We start from the raw sequence: 15,569 nt of genomic DNA on the forward strand, positions 1-15,569 counted from the left end.
CCCTTCCGGTCTTCTAGCCCTGTCCCCTCTCTTGGAATGCTCTTTCTCCTGCAGCTGGCAGCTCCCTCTCCTTTCCTAACTGTCAGCTCAACTCTCCTCTCCCCACGAAGCCTTCCCCAGTTCAATAACCTGAAGAAGGTGCTCCCAACCCCCATTTCCTTTCTCTTAGCACCCTGTTACTTTCCTCCATAAGTCTCATCTAGAATGGCAGTTGCACATTTTATTTGTCTACTCAGTCAATATTTGCAGCCAGGCTGTAAACTCCACGGAGGGCAGAAACCATATCTGCTCCATATTCCCAGCACCTGATTTGATGTCTCTGGCACATAGTAGGTAAACAAAAGGTATTTGTTAAAAGTTGTTGAATGCTAAATTCACTTAGAATTTGTTTCGGTATAAGGCATGAACTAGAGATCTAATTTAAGTTTTCCAAATAGTATCTTGTGATTACAACGCACAACGATAACGCAGACTAGTTCTCTTCTACTCCCCATTTCACTTGGAACAAAGAAATGAAACCTGGGAGGCAGGAGGGGGGGAGAATCAATGGCTCTCCGGCCCCATCAGCTCCTCTCTCTACCAGGACTTCCCTATCTCCATTGTTGCTTTAGCGCTAAGTGCTTCCCATAATGCCTGCTTTAGGGCTTCGCTGAGAGTGGATCCTTAATTAATGGTATTTACTGGCTGGTTCAAACCGCTTAAATGGCAGGGGAATCAGATATCTTTGATGTGTTTCATACAATATTCACATCAGCCTTTGGAAGCCCTGAAACATCTATGTTCCTTCCATAATCCTCAGAGACTGGATTTCTCTATACCTTTAGCGACTGTTAGATGTGGTTCCAAATTTAGGGACCACATCTGACAGTTGTGAACGAAGACAAGAGAAAACGGAGAGCTAGTGAGAGACAGACAGGAAGAGGAAGGCGGTGACAACTGCTTACATGTGCTTTTACGGTTTCCAAGCGCTGCCGTATCCACCTGCCATTGGCTCCTTCAACACTGACCATAGAGTAGCTATGAAAGGAAGCTCTACCCTCAGGTTCATGGGGCCCAGAACTTTCAGCCTTAAGATCTGACTCCAGTAATTTTTCCCAGTTTATGAAAGGAACACGCGATGCATAAAATAATGGAAGTCACAAAAGAATTGATTGTACTCTATTTAAAAACCGTCGCAATAAACTAAAATGTTCAACTTTATTAATAATCCAGGGAATACCACTTCAAGGAGCAATTAGAGACCATTTACCTCTAAAACATGGAAGAAGTCACAAAAGGGGAACTAATGTGACTGCATTTAGAAAGTGTTTTATTAAACCTAAAAGAATTTCAACTTTCCCAATAATACCGTTTAAAACCACAACTAGGTATACCATTTGTCCCTAATAAATTCGTTGCAATATAAGAAATTATAATATATAGTGATGAGCTGAATGTGATAAGGCAAGGGCTTCCTTTGTTACAGATGGGAGAATAAATGGATACATTTCTGGAATGGTATTTGCCAGGAAGAAGAAACTGACAAAGGTCCATCCTATAATGGTTCATAATCTTAGCTCTAGAAATCTCTATCCCAAAGGCTCATCAATGGTTCATTAAAGTAAAAATGTAAGAAAATTTAAGTGTTTGACAATAAGGACATGAAAAAAAAATCAGGATCCAGCCACAGTATGGACTATTAGGAAATCATGACCAATAATGTTTCCATGAATTAATTAATGGCACGGGTGGAATATGATCCTGAATCTAAGAATACAGGGCTTGATTTCAAATTTTATTTTTAAGTCATATTCATGTTTTTATAGGAAAAAGATTAGAAAAGAGAGGATAAAGTGTTGACAGTGCTTACCTTTAGCTGGTAGGATCTTAGGTAATATTTTGTTTCCTTCTTAATATTTTCCATAACCTTTTTATTCCATTATATTGGTTTTTATTTAAAAAGAGACTTTTCTCCATTCCCATCACCTGTTGGTTGTTAATGCGGTCTGGGCTACATTCATTGAAATATAGAATCCAGGAAATGGCAGTAAGAGCCTTCCTGCATGAATCTCCCGCCAGACTGACCCCTGTTCTGTGCGGGATGAAGACCTTAACAGCATACACCTTCAGAAGTGGGAGAAGTGGGTGAATAAAAGGGTGACATGATGAAGGGACATAAAGCCATGGGACAGGAAAAATGACTAGAATACATAGGCAGGATTGGAAGGCCAGACTGGCTGCCTGGAAGTACCTGAGGTTATTATGAAAGAAAAAGAGCCAACCATTCTGTGTCACCCCTGAAAGCAAGGACAACAGCTAGAAATAAGAGACAACTGGACCTGGGTTCACTGTGAGAAAGAATTATCTGATGACTGGAACTGCCCCAGAGTGAAAGCGGGGCCTCAGCGGGGAGGGACACCCATTGCTGGGGGCACAGCTAGGTGATGACCCGGTGACAAACTTGAGAGTGATCCAGCATCACTTGAATGGTTGTCTTGGTTAGGTGCTCTCCAAGGTGTCATAGGGGCCGATGATTCTATGCATTGCCTGTCATAAAACAGGGAAAAGAGTCCTGGAACTGTCACTTTGCCATTTTCTCCTCCTCTTGCTAGCTCCTCAGATCCGAGCAGAAAGGCACCAGAGCCATTTGAGACAAGTGGTGTGTGCGTGTGAGTGTGTGTGTGTGTGTGTGAATGGGATGGGATGGGGCTTGGAGATCAGGGAACTGGAGCTCTATCAGTTTGCACTCCTGGTTATAAGTGACAGAAAGCCAACTGAAACTGTATCAAATAAAATAAAAAGTGTATTAAGTCAAAAAGCAGGGAAGCCACAGTGAATGGAACTGGATACAATGTGGCCGGAGCCAAAGGGGCTTATCTCCAGCAATTTCAATGTCAATTAATCTTTAAAAAATTAATACCAGTTCCCAGTGACAATCAGTATTCATGGGTTAATTCAAATCACTTCAATAGCAGGAGAATCAGATTTTAAGTTTGACTACTTGATCCATGTAGCTGAGTCTGGCTGCATGGCACAAGCCTCTTCATGTGGAAGCAAGATGGTCTCTGACAGCCCCGAGTGTATGTTGTACTTAACAGCTCATGAACTCACACTAAGACAGTGTCTTCCTCCAAAATTTAAAATAGGAAGACCTCTTTAGATGGTCTGGGTCATGTGACCCATTCTTAAACCAATCATTGCATCCCAGGGTAGTTATCTACTGACGGGTTAGGCTGGGTTATATATATCAATACATACCTGAAAACTGGGCGTGGTGGAGGCAAGTTAGCCTTACATGCACCTTCTGCATTTAGCAGGATATGCGATGGAAAGTGTCTTATATCACCTATAGGTAGTTCTCCCCTATTTAAAAAAAATATTTTGGAAAAAGAGATGCAGCAGCTGCCGCAGAAATCTATTTCACATCCACACCATCTGGTAATGCTGCCTCTCTTCTAGCTTGATTCCTTCTGCTATAATTTCCACCCATCTTGTTCCGTTCCATCTTCAGGGTAGATGTAGATAAAAACCCCTTCCCTCACAGACACACTGTGAGGATTAATTAAGTTTCCAGGAACCATCTGTAGAGTGCCATGGGATCCTCAGAACCACATGCTTTGTAAAGATACGTTGCCATTAGAGTCAACTCTTCATTTTGTATGCTTACGGGGGATGAGTGTGAGGAAGAATCAAAAGGCAAGGAAATGGAAGTCTACAAACAGTCCTGGGCGTCATTTTGGCCACAGTAACTATTCTCTTCCCTCCCCAAATACTTTATCTCTGCCATTCACAAGAAGCAAACACGCAGAACAACCCGGATAGGTTTGAGTGTCCACACTCTTCTCTGAAAGGAGTGGAAGATGGGAACGGGGGCCCAGGGTGGGTTGTAGAATTCGAATCAAACCAGGATCAGTGCCCTGAGGATCAGCAGCTGGCTATGTCGAGTGAGTGGCTTCTCTTTTTTAGCTTGGGTTAACAAGCTCTGAGTGATGTCTACCTGTAGGGCAGTACACACATGTCAACGGCAGGGCTGCTCTGTCAACCTGCGAGCTGTCTTCCTGAGGACTCTCAGGGACCAACTGTGGGAAAGGCAGTGCTTAGGGGGAGGGCTGAACACAGGGTTCAGGAAGCAAGGTGTAGTCCTAGCTCACAGGCACACCTCAGGCAGGGCTCTCCTCTTGTTCAGCTGCTTGCTTACCTAGGTTACTCGGACCCTTGTCAGCCCTCAGGAAACTGGTTTCCATGGCTGCTGCAGAGAGCAAGGCCTGGAGTCCAGGAAGGAGCTACACGTACCTGACATCTTTTTCCTTTAAAAAATATTTTTCCTAAGTTTTCATTTTAAAAATATTCAAACATCTATGAAATAAGTAAATCAGAAAAAGCTAAGAACTATACAATTTAACACACAGGTGAGTTATAAAACTGAGACTCATGGACATAGTCAAAAGTGGGGTGGTTACCAGAGGTAGAGGCGTTGGGGAAAAGGGAGTAAAGGAGGGACAAGTATATGGTGACGGAAAATTATTTGACTTTGGGTGATGGGCACACATGCAATCAACAGTTCAAATGCTATAGAGATGTCTACCTGAAACCTATGTATTCTTATTGATAAATGTCACCCCACTAAATTTAATTTCTAAATAAAAAGAAAAAAGAGAAGTTAAAAGAATAGGACAATATCTTGACACATTGTATAATCTATCTATCATCTATACACCTATAGGTAAATATCTATACATATTTATCTGTACACATATATATGTGTATAGATCTAATGTGTGTATATATGTACTCATGAAAAAATATATATACATCTATTTAGCCAGCTAGCTAGCTGTCAAAAAATTTCCCCTAAACCTTTTGAAAGTAAGTTGCAGACTTCATGATACTTTACCCCTAAATACTTCTTTATGGCCCTCCTAAGAACAGCATATTCTCCTATATAAGCACAATACAATTATCACCCCCAAGAAATTAGTATTTATATAATACTAAAAGCTAATACACAGTCTATATTCAAATATCCCCCACTGAACCCACACTGTCCTTTAAGCTGATTTTTCTCTATCTGGCTCTACCGTTCAATACTTGAACATTTTTGAAGAGTGGAGAGTCCAGCCAAGTTGTTTTGTAGACTGTCCTTCAACTGGGATTTGTATAATCACTTCCTCAAGACTAGACTCAAGTTCAAGGCATGAATTCTTAGCTGTGTAACCTTTAGCGAGTTGCTCAGTGATGCAGAAACTGAACTTACTAATACTATTATGTACCTCATAAGGTCATTATGAGAACCAAGAAATATACTGTCTAAAGCAGCGGTTCTCAACCTGTGGGTTGCGACCCCGGCAGGGTCGAACGACCAAAACACAGGGGTCGCCTAAAGCCATCAGAAATACATATTTTATTTATAGAACTGCTGGTCTAAAGTTCTTAGCACAGGAACTGACAAAAAAGCACTTAAAAATTGTTTGCTCTATGATCAGCAGCATCATTGACTGCATCATCCAGAGCCCAATACATACACAGACCCTCTTCCCAATAGGTTTTCTTCTCCCTGGGAACCTTCCAGAGCTCTGAATCCCACCCTCTACATCTGCAAATGAGGAGTAAGCCCTGCTCGGAACAGCTTATTGGGCTGTTGTGAGAATCAAATGAAAAGTGTAACCAGAGGCACAGTGCAGAGCGAAATATGATAAGAAAATATAGAGAAGCATCATTATTATTTTCTGTGTTTGCATACTTTTAAATTACCTTCATGTGTATCAGAAAAACCCAAAGTGGGGGTTAAAATGAAATTAGCATCCAACCAGAACCTAATTCCTCTGTTTAACTAATGTAATGGTTTTCAATTTTTTTATGACCAGAACTTAATTTTAAATGAAATTCATGGAACCCGAATATATAAAGTAGATTAAAATCGAGCTACACTGAGTGAAGTCTGGATGAGGTGGAGTTGCCCAGGGGCCTCAGGTCGCCTCTGCAGAGCTCCCGGGCTCTGTGGAGCCAGAGCGAAACACTGAAGACAGCCTCCAGATGCCATGATGGCAGGGCCTGCTTAGGGCTGCCTCAGTTTCCCCATTGGCATCTGCTCACAGAGCCATGCCATGATTCATCACCTCTTTCTCCTTCCTGGCCCATTCCTGCAAGGGGTGGGAATCTCTGTAGACCCCAAAGATGCTTTACTCAGCTCACCATTAATCATTATTAATTATTATAAACGTCCTTTCCTGGAAACCACGATACATGCTTTGTACTCAGAGAGGAGCACGGACAGATCACATAAGGAGGCACCCATGATGACTGTGACAGAGCAGCCCCTGCTGGGAGCCTCCCAGCATGTCCCCTGCCCCTGCAGGCTTCACACCCTGAGCTGGAGGCCGAAGGTGCCTGCAGCCCGCCTCATCTGCAAACCACCAAGCCTCACTCTTAACACGTAGGACTTCCTGTGACAACAGGCTCAGGCACTGCTTACATCAGAGCAGGACCACATGGACAAGGACAGAAAACTGACCTGAACCCAATCCCTACAGTGTGCCAGCCAGATCACCTATTTTTCTTTTCATCTTTATAACCAATCCCACTAGGCAGACAACAAAATCCTGCCTTAGGTAATTTGTTCAAGGTTACTCTGCTGTGGAGGAGTCGGGTTCAAACCAGGACCCTTAGACTTCAAACACTGTGCACCCCCTTCCTGAGGGTCATGCACCAAACTTTTCTCTTAGAACTTCCAGAAACACTGTGACACATGGTATTGATGATTCATTGCCATGGCGATCTCCTTTCATTTTCTAATATCGTGTAAGTTGAAGTATTAACAATATGAGCTAATGCTTATTTGTGACCTGCTATGTGCCATGTGCTTTCTGTACAATGAACTCATGCCACCGTCTCCAGGACCCAAGGAGGACGGCACTATTTACTTTGCATGTGAGGACACAGAGGAACCGAGAGCTTCAGGGACATGCGCAGAACACCACCCAACTGGGGCTGCACACTGAACGCTTGCCTCTCTCCCCCCATTTCTTATGTGGAAATTCTAACCCAATGTGATAATAGTAGGAGGTCTGGCCCTTGGCAAGTGATCAGGTCATGAGAATGGAACTCTTGTGAATGGGATCAGTGCCCTCTTAAAAGACACCTCTGAGAGGTCCCTTGTCCCTCCCGCCATGTGAGGACACAGTGAGAAAGATGGCCGTCTGTGAGCCAGAAGCGGGCCCTTACCAGACACTGTAGCTGTGGCGCCTTGATCTTGCACTTCCCAGCCGACTGGGATTTCTCTTGTGAGAAATAGCGTTTGCTGTTTATAAGCCACCCAGCCTCTGGCATCTGCTACGGGCAGCCTGAATCAACGAAGACAGCTAGGGGGGCGGAGCTGGGATACAGACCCAGGGAGTTGAGCAATCAGGGTTAGGCTCTTAATGAAGTGCTGAAGTTGGACGGGGATTCATTCCAGACAAGAGAACTGAAAGAGTCGGGTCAGAGAGCTGGGTGAGCTGCTCCAGAACACCTGGCATTCATCGCAGAACAACCTGCTGCAGGTCACAGGGTCATGTGGACAAGAGGCCCAGACTTGGTCTCTGAAATCTAAGTGGATTCTTTTGCACTGTTTGTAGTCAGGGAAAGACTAGCACAACAGGAGCTGCCAAAATAGAGCAAGTATGCCCAAGGACCTGTCCAGTAGACAAACTGGGGCAGACGAGGGAGACGGGGCACCAGAGGGACACGGCAGAGTAGGCAGGGTAGCATGCCTTTGCCATGGGCTGGATAGGGAGGCTCAGACAAGACAAGCCCTTGGCCCAAAGTGCCTGGGCGAACACGGGTGGGCACAGAGGCATGCCTAGTTTTCAAATGGAGCAAATGTGACCTTTGACAGTACATCTAGCATCTGTCTTAGTATGTTCGGGCTGCGGTAACAAAATAGCAGAGACTGAGTGGCTAACGAGCAACAAACATTTATTCTTAGTTCTAGAGAGAGGCCGGGAAGTCCAAGACCAAGAAGCTGACAGATTCGGTGTCTGTGAGAACCTGCTTCTTAGTTCACAGATGACTGTCTACTTGCTGTGTCCCCACATGGTGGAAGGAGCAAGGGAGCTGTCTGGGGTCTCTTTTATAAGGGCACTAATCCCATTGATGAGGACTTCACCCTCATGACCTCATCACCTTCCATAGGCCTCCACGTCCAAATACCATCACATTGGGGGTTAGGATTTCAACTTGTGAATTGTAGGAGCACACAAACCTTCGGTGTGCCAGCTGACTGTCTCGGCCGAGTCCAGCTCTCAGTCATCCTCAGCAAGGCCTCAGACGTGTCAGTAAAGCCACTTTGGACCCTTCGGACCAGCCAATCTGCCAATCAAACAGCACCAAGCTGCCCAGCCAATGCCACATAGAGCAGAAGTGCCCGGGCTTTGGTCCACATCTCTGACTCGCAGAATCACGAGAGCAGTCAGAATGGTGACCGCTTTAGGCCACGGGGTTCAGATGAACTGCGAGGCAGGAATCCCTAGCAAGATCCCCTGCTGTGCTCTCTCTTGCCACAGGACCCCAGAATCTGCTGTCCCCTTTTTCCAGAACGTTCTTCTTCCACTCTCCATCTAGTCGGTGCCCGTCTTTCAGCCCTGAGCCCATATACGCTCCCCTCAGGGCTGCCTCCTGTCAGGTCACTGTGTCCTCTTTTCCACAGCCCTTGTCAAAACTGCAGTTTTTCATTTGTTTATAATCATGTCATTAGTTTATAAATCATTTTTGTGATTATCTCATGAATATTTGTTTACCCTCCTATACCGTAAGAGAGACCAGGGTCTGTTTTATCTGCCACAATAGCCCCCATCACCTGGCATGGCAGTTGGCACCTATTCTGCATCCACGAGCATTTCATGACTGAATGACTGAGTAAATTCACGGAAACTCACTCCCTTTCCTGCACCTGGTCTGATACGGGGTTTCAGCCTGTGTTTAGCAGAGCTCACACACGCACAGGGAAAGGCTGAGGGGGTGGGGATCTGGAATCTCCCCCTCTCATGCTCGTGAACATGGCTCCCCTTTTGTTTTAAATAGTGGCATTCTTCATAGGATACATTGAAGAAAAGGTTCCGGCTGCTTTAAAAATACATGGTTGAAAACCACTCTCCCAGAGCTGCCCCTCGGTCAGCTACCCTTGTTCCCTCCCCTCTTCCCCTGTCTTCCTTTCTCACAGAAATTTCCACAGAATGAATGCCTGGCAAGGTTTTAAAAACAAGCCCCTGTCCTGCTCCCTCCATTTCCCTTCCTTCCCATCCCCCTGTAATTTGCTATAAAAAGGGAAACTGCCTGGAAGTGATCCACTGAAAAGACATGCTCATCCTGACTACGTGAAACAACCACTAATGGGTCTCCCTGCCGGGAGGCTGAGGCGCTGTGGGTCACTGGGGGTGGCTGGGCTGAGAGGCCTGGACCCCCCGGGCTGCAGCCTGCTCCCCTGCCTTGGGTAGGATCAGTTTGCTCTCATGCACACGCACGCATGCACATGCACACACACTCGGCTGCTTCGTTCAGGTTTCCACTGGAACTTGGAGGCACACATGGATGTGAACCTAAGGGCCCCACTTAAGATGCAGCCTGTAGGAGCTCCTCCTGGTGGTCCCCTGGGATGGCTGTGAGTCTCCCCGAGAGAGAGGAGAAAGTGAGTCCTGCTTCTGGGGGCAGGGGGCAAGGGAGGCATTGGAAGAGTGTGTGTGTGTGTGTGTGTGTGTGTGTGAGAGAGAGAGAGAGAGAGAGAAAGAGAGAGAGAGAGAACAGGAAATTGGTAAGAGCAAGGTGAAAGGTGTTAGGAGTGCTGTGTGCATCCAAGAGACACTGTGTAATTATGAATGAGGAGAAAGACACTGCAATACAGTAGAAAAATGTTAGCGCTTTTAACACTCAAAAGTAGTCTTCAAGGCCCTGGCCGGTTGGCTCAGTGGTAGAGTGTCAGCCTGGCGTACAGGAGTCCTGGGTTCGATTCCCAGCCAGGGCACACAGGAGAGGCGCCCATCTGCTTCTCCACCCCTCCCCCTCTCCTTCCTCTCTGTCTCTCTCTTCCCCTCCCGCAGCCAAGGCTCCATTGGAGCAAAGATGGCCCGGGCGCTGAGGATGGCTCTGTGACCTCAGCCTTAGGCGCTAGAATGGCTCTGGATGCAACAGAGCGATGCCCCAGAGGGGCAGAGCATCACCCCCTGGTGGGCATGCCGGTGGATCCCAGTCGGGCGCATGCGGGAGTCTGTCTGACTGCCTCCCCATTTCCAGCTTCAGAAAAATGAAAAAAAAAAAAAAAAGTAGTCTTCAGTTCCCAGGTTCATCACATGGTCACTGTATGGCACTGGGCAAATGACCCTCCCCTCTCTCCGCCTCGGTGAGCTTACCTATAAGATGGGGTAATAGCACCCGTCGTCTGTGTTGTGGGCTTAAATGAGGTCACACTCCTTTGAAGCCCACTCGGACTCGACAGTTAGCAAACCACCTGGCTTGTATGCGCCAGGACACCTTTACTCTGACGGTGTTTAGAAACATTCACTACAAGAAACCTGATAGTGGCTAAAAACTGCCCCCAGTAGAATGTATTATTTATTAAAATCTGGCAGAAGACTCACAGCTTCTTGACAAATTCAGATCTGAACACTTTGATCCAGAAAAAAAAAAAATTAAACTTGGAAGAATTATAAAGGCTACAAAAATAAAATCTTCAGTGACAGAAGCTGTAATTAGTGAATTTTAATGCACATTTTACTTATACACATCTTTTACTTACGAAATGATTTAGCCTACTGAAAAGTTTCAATAACATTAAGTGAGAAATAGAAAAAAAATGGAAACAGTTTAATTGCTCTATATTAAAAAAGATTGATCAAAAAGTAAATTGGCTTAATGGCATTCTCTTCGGAAAATGCATTCTCAAGGAGAGTTCATCAAAGCACATATAATTCCCATTAAAGCTCTGAGATTGTAGACGTAGAATCAGAATGCCCTGGGAGCCCAAATGGAGCAGTCGCAACAACTGCCACTGGGATCATAACGAGGAGGACGATGACTGTCAGGAAGAATGTTTAGATGAGAGAAGGGCGGGTGCAGCTAGGCAGAAGTGTTGTGATACCCTGCTAAGAAAGAAGAGTGTTTATGTATCGGGATGCCAGGTTAAGAGGTATGTGGCCCCTCTGCCTCTCTATTCTTTTTTTTTTTTTTTTTTTTTTTTTCCATTTTTCTGAAGCTGGAAACAGGGAGAGACAGACAGACTCCCGCATGCGCCCGACCGGGATCCACCCGGCACGCCCACTATGGGGCAACGCTCTGCCCATCAGGGGGCGATGGTCTGCCCATCCTGGGCGTCGCCATGTTGCGACCAGAGCCACTCTAGCGCCTGAGGCAGAGGCCACAGAGCCATCCCCAGCGCCCGGGCCATCTTTGCTCCAATGGAGCCTTGGCTGCGGGAGGGGAAGAGAGAGACAGAGAGGAAAGCGCGGCGGAGGGGTAGAGAAGCAAATGGGTGCTTCTCCTGTGTGCCCTGGCCGGGAATCAAACCCGGGTCCTCCGCATGTTAGGCCGACGCTCTACCGCTGAGCCAACCGGCCAGGACTGCCTCTCTATTCTTGAGTGTTTATAGCATGGTATGCCCCTGAGAGGTTCCGGCTAATGGGAAAGGGATGAGTACAGGGAGACGGTTGGCCATGACCAGCCCTTGATCCCTGCCACGTGCCTGGTCCACCCAGGACACCCCCAGCACCAGCTGCTCAGTTTCCGCATGGGCTTATGATAAATGACTCGGAGCTGAGGGCTGGCAGGCTAAAGGCGTGTGGAAGCGGAGCTCTCCGCAAAGGTCCCGAGTCTGTGCGTGTGACGTTTGCCAGTGTGGCAGGGCAATGTGCGGCCTGCCCTCCATTCCACTCCTTTCCTTGGTGAGTCGTTCAGCGGCTCGTAAGCACCCCAGGTTGATTCTTCCTCCCATCCAGGTACTAACCAGGCCCGACCCTGCTTAGCTTCCGAGATCAGACGAGATCGGGCGTGTTCAGGGTGGTATGGCCGCAGGCCCAGGTTGATTCTTTTATCCCGTGCTCCCTTCTCTTCTTTTCTGCCTCTCCTCCTTTCTTCTTGCTTCTGATATTTTTGTCTAAGGGTTAGGGTCTAGGCTTCTACGGCAATGTTCATGGTGAACAAGAATTTATTATAGAATTTATCATAGGAATTGATTCCAGAAGAGGGAGGTGGGGCAGGGGATGGGGAACAGTCTCAGAGGTGACGAGAAAGGACACTCGGGCCATGTACCCTGACCACATGAGCATTCAGAGAAACCCGTCATGCACAGCTTTATTTTATTTATAATTATTATTTTTCTTAATTGACTTTTGTGAGAAAGGGGTGGGGGGCATATATCTGTTCCTGCATGTGCCCTGACCGGGGATTGAACCCGCAACCTCTGTGCTTCGGGACGATGCTCTAACCAACCGAGCTATCCGGCCAGGGCAGCAATACACAGCTTTAAACTGACAGCTGCTGCCTCCTTTTTGGACCCCACATACATAACATTCTTACTAAGACAGGTGCAATCGCCGCAGGGCTTAGCCATCCTCTGGGCTTCTGTAGTGCCTCTTCTCCATGGCTTGCGCACAGCCCTGCCCTCCTGCAGCCTGCAATCTGATATTTATTACTTCCTCAGCAAGCATTAGCTGACTAAAGCCATTTAAAAAAGCAATTGGAGAGCCTTGTGAGGTGGGGAGGCCCCTGTCACTGAGAAGCTGGTGAGTGATTAAAGATGGCACAAACGGGAAGCGTGCCTGGTTTGAATGGTTTCCATGGAGTCTATCAATGTTTTCCACACTGTTCTAGAGTCTAAGACAGACTTGGCTGAGTGGGGTGTACAGAGTAACGACAGAGGCAACAGACTAAAAACAAAATAAACATCACTGACCTTACACTACGTACATGTCAGGAGGATGAGGGGGCAGGGAGGAGGGAGCAGGAGGAGGGGCGACCACCCCTTCAGAGGAGCTGCCCTGCCCTTGCGAAGTTGGGCTAAAGGAGCCACTGTATTTGCCTTTGGTCATTGAACCCCTTCCTCCCTTATGGGATCTAGGTAGTTTGTAAATCTGGAACCTTGATTTAATAACTTTTTACTCCGAGAGATATTTTTAAAAGGTATAATTCAGGTAAAAAAAAATCTTGTAAGAAAATAAGACAGAGACCAGAAAGCTGATTTATGTTTACAGTGGAAGACACTTTTCTTTTTTATTTATTTATTTTTTTTACAGAGACAGAGAGAATCAGAGAGAGGGATAGACAGGAACAGACAGACAGGAACAGAGAGATGAGAAGCATCAATCATTAGTTTTTCATTGCACATTGCAATACCTTAACTGTTCATTGATTGCCTTCTCATACGTGCCTTGACCATGGGCCTTCAGCAGACCGAGTAACCCCTTGCTCGAGCCAGCGACTTTGGGCTCAAGCTGGTGAGCTTTTGCTCAAACCAGATGAGCCCTCGCTCAAGTTGGCGACCTCGGGGTCTCGAACCCGGGTCTTCCGCCTCCCAGTATGACGCTCTATCCACTGCACCGCTGCCTGGTCAGGTGGAAGACACTTTTCAATACCTAGACTGCCTGTGTCCCCATGTCAAGGAACTTCATTCTAGGACCTCAGAGAGCCGAGAAGCTAAACAAAAGATAAGAAGCTTACTTAGTGAAATGGGGCATGTGGACGTGAATCAGAAGATCTTTAAAAGTAATAGGGGGCAAGTGATAGAAATCTACCCTCCTGAACTCTCAGAAGCAAATCTTTCCTGTGCCTGAGGACTCCCGTGGTTACATAGCTCTCCCTCTGCGGTGTTGCAGAAGTATAACCCCAAATCGTGTTCTCTGGGCCCCTTGCTTCAGAGTTCTAGGATGGACAGAGGGTGCCACTTCCAGTAGATCTCCTCATCTGCTCATGGAGTGGGCTCACTTCAGTTATAAAAAGTTCTTTCTATGCCTTTGGCCTAGTTCACCTTTAAACAATTCCTGGAATCTCACATTGAGTTGTTTTGCACCTCCAGACCCTTTGTATAATTTATAAGACTCATAAAAAGTCCAAAACTTTCAGTGACTTGTAGAGATGATTTAATCCAATGCCCCATTTAAACAATGAGAAAACAGAGGTCTTGGGCCCTCTTTGGGATGCTAGCACTATCACCAGTAGCCTCACCCCTAGGTAAGTGAAAGCCATGTTGTTCAATACCTTGGATAGCAGAGAAAGACAGGGATTTTTGTCTCCACTGATCCTACCAATCTGTGACAGAAGCAGGAAACAAGAAAAACCATCCCTTGAAAATATGAGCTGATTTGTACTTCTTTAAATGGCTCTCCTGTTCATTTCCCAAACACTGGGGGTTCCAGGTAGGAGAGATTAGGCACAGGAGCCTGGGCACGCACGTGTGACCTGGGGATTAGCTTTGGCGGGGGAGAAAGCTGTTTCCGATAACGAGAGGCCTGTGAACCTTGTTCTGTGGGTATAAACCAATACCATCTTCACTGGGTTCTTTTCCCCAAAGGTCAAAGACTTCTGTCTAACTTGTTTTAAGAGATGAATTTCTCACCATTTCAGAGCAGATGTTGTTATTGGCCACTTCTTTGATTCTAACTATTTTCATTTCTAGGTTCTGAGTTTATACTAGAAAGGTGGCTCATTCCCCAGTGAGAAGACCGGACCTAAAAATGAGGGAGGGGTGGTGAGACTGGAAGTGGAATTGAGTTGTTCTGTCTCTGTCTTCGTAGCTTGTCTTCATAGCTTTATAAATTATAAAATCCCATTGTCAACAGTGTCCTTCAATGCATCTCCTGTTCCCTAACTAAATTTGTGATAAACTTTCAATAAAAATTTTATAATAAGCATCAAAATATATAATAAAAACAAAACTGCTTGGTAGTTATAAGTGATGGTTTATCCTGTTAAGTTTTAAAATATTAACCAACTCATAAAGTAATAATAAAGTTTTAAAGTATTGAAAACTCTGAATTTTTATCAAGCTATCATCTCACAAAATAGTTTTCTGAGAGCACTGAGTTTGCTTGTATGTTTTTTGTTTTTCTGCTTTGCTTTCTGCCAACGGGTTCACTATACCACGAGGCTTACAGAACACAATGGTCAATGACCAGCTCCACCTCCCGCTTCACTGGAAGTACTCCTGAAAACACATTTATTGAGTCTCTGCATTATTCTAAGATGTCTACATTTCATTAGGTTTTCCAACAGTTCTATTACCATTGCCTCAATTTACTGATGCGGAAACTAAGGTACAAGGAGGTTAAATAAGTAGCCCAACAGTCTTCAAAAACCACAACATGCCTCACTGTGTTTCTATGCTAACACGTTTACAATGTCTTACTTTTCATAGTCACATCCAGTGACCTGCACATGTCATCGCATGTTACATGTGTGTTCTAGGAATTGCCGTGGGAGAAAGAGCACACACATTGCCTCAAGAACATATTTCCCCCCAACGTGACCACATTGATTTATTTGAGTGAAAAACTATTAACATTGCTCTGAGACAAGAGAACAGAAATGCTGTGCCATTGCTTCAACCACACAGATGGACAAGTGGGCACACT

General features: G+C 45.7%; 1 protein-coding gene and 1 non-coding gene across 2 annotated transcripts in view; one reads left to right on the top strand and one right to left on the bottom strand.

Annotated features, from left to right (window-relative positions):
* The window catches only part of MARCHF4 (membrane associated ring-CH-type finger 4), a 103,093-nt gene that overhangs the window by 45,504 nt on the left and 42,020 nt on the right, over positions 1–15,569 (top strand). The window lies entirely within an intron of this gene.
* On the bottom strand, positions 11,491–11,566 carry TRNAV-AAC (transfer RNA valine (anticodon AAC)). Its single transcript has one exon. It is a non-coding gene; the product is annotated as a tRNA-Val (tRNA).

Source organism: Saccopteryx bilineata, chromosome 5 (genome assembly GCF_036850765.1).
Source record: "Saccopteryx bilineata isolate mSacBil1 chromosome 5, mSacBil1_pri_phased_curated, whole genome shotgun sequence".
Taxonomy (NCBI): domain Eukaryota; kingdom Metazoa; phylum Chordata; class Mammalia; order Chiroptera; family Emballonuridae; genus Saccopteryx; species Saccopteryx bilineata.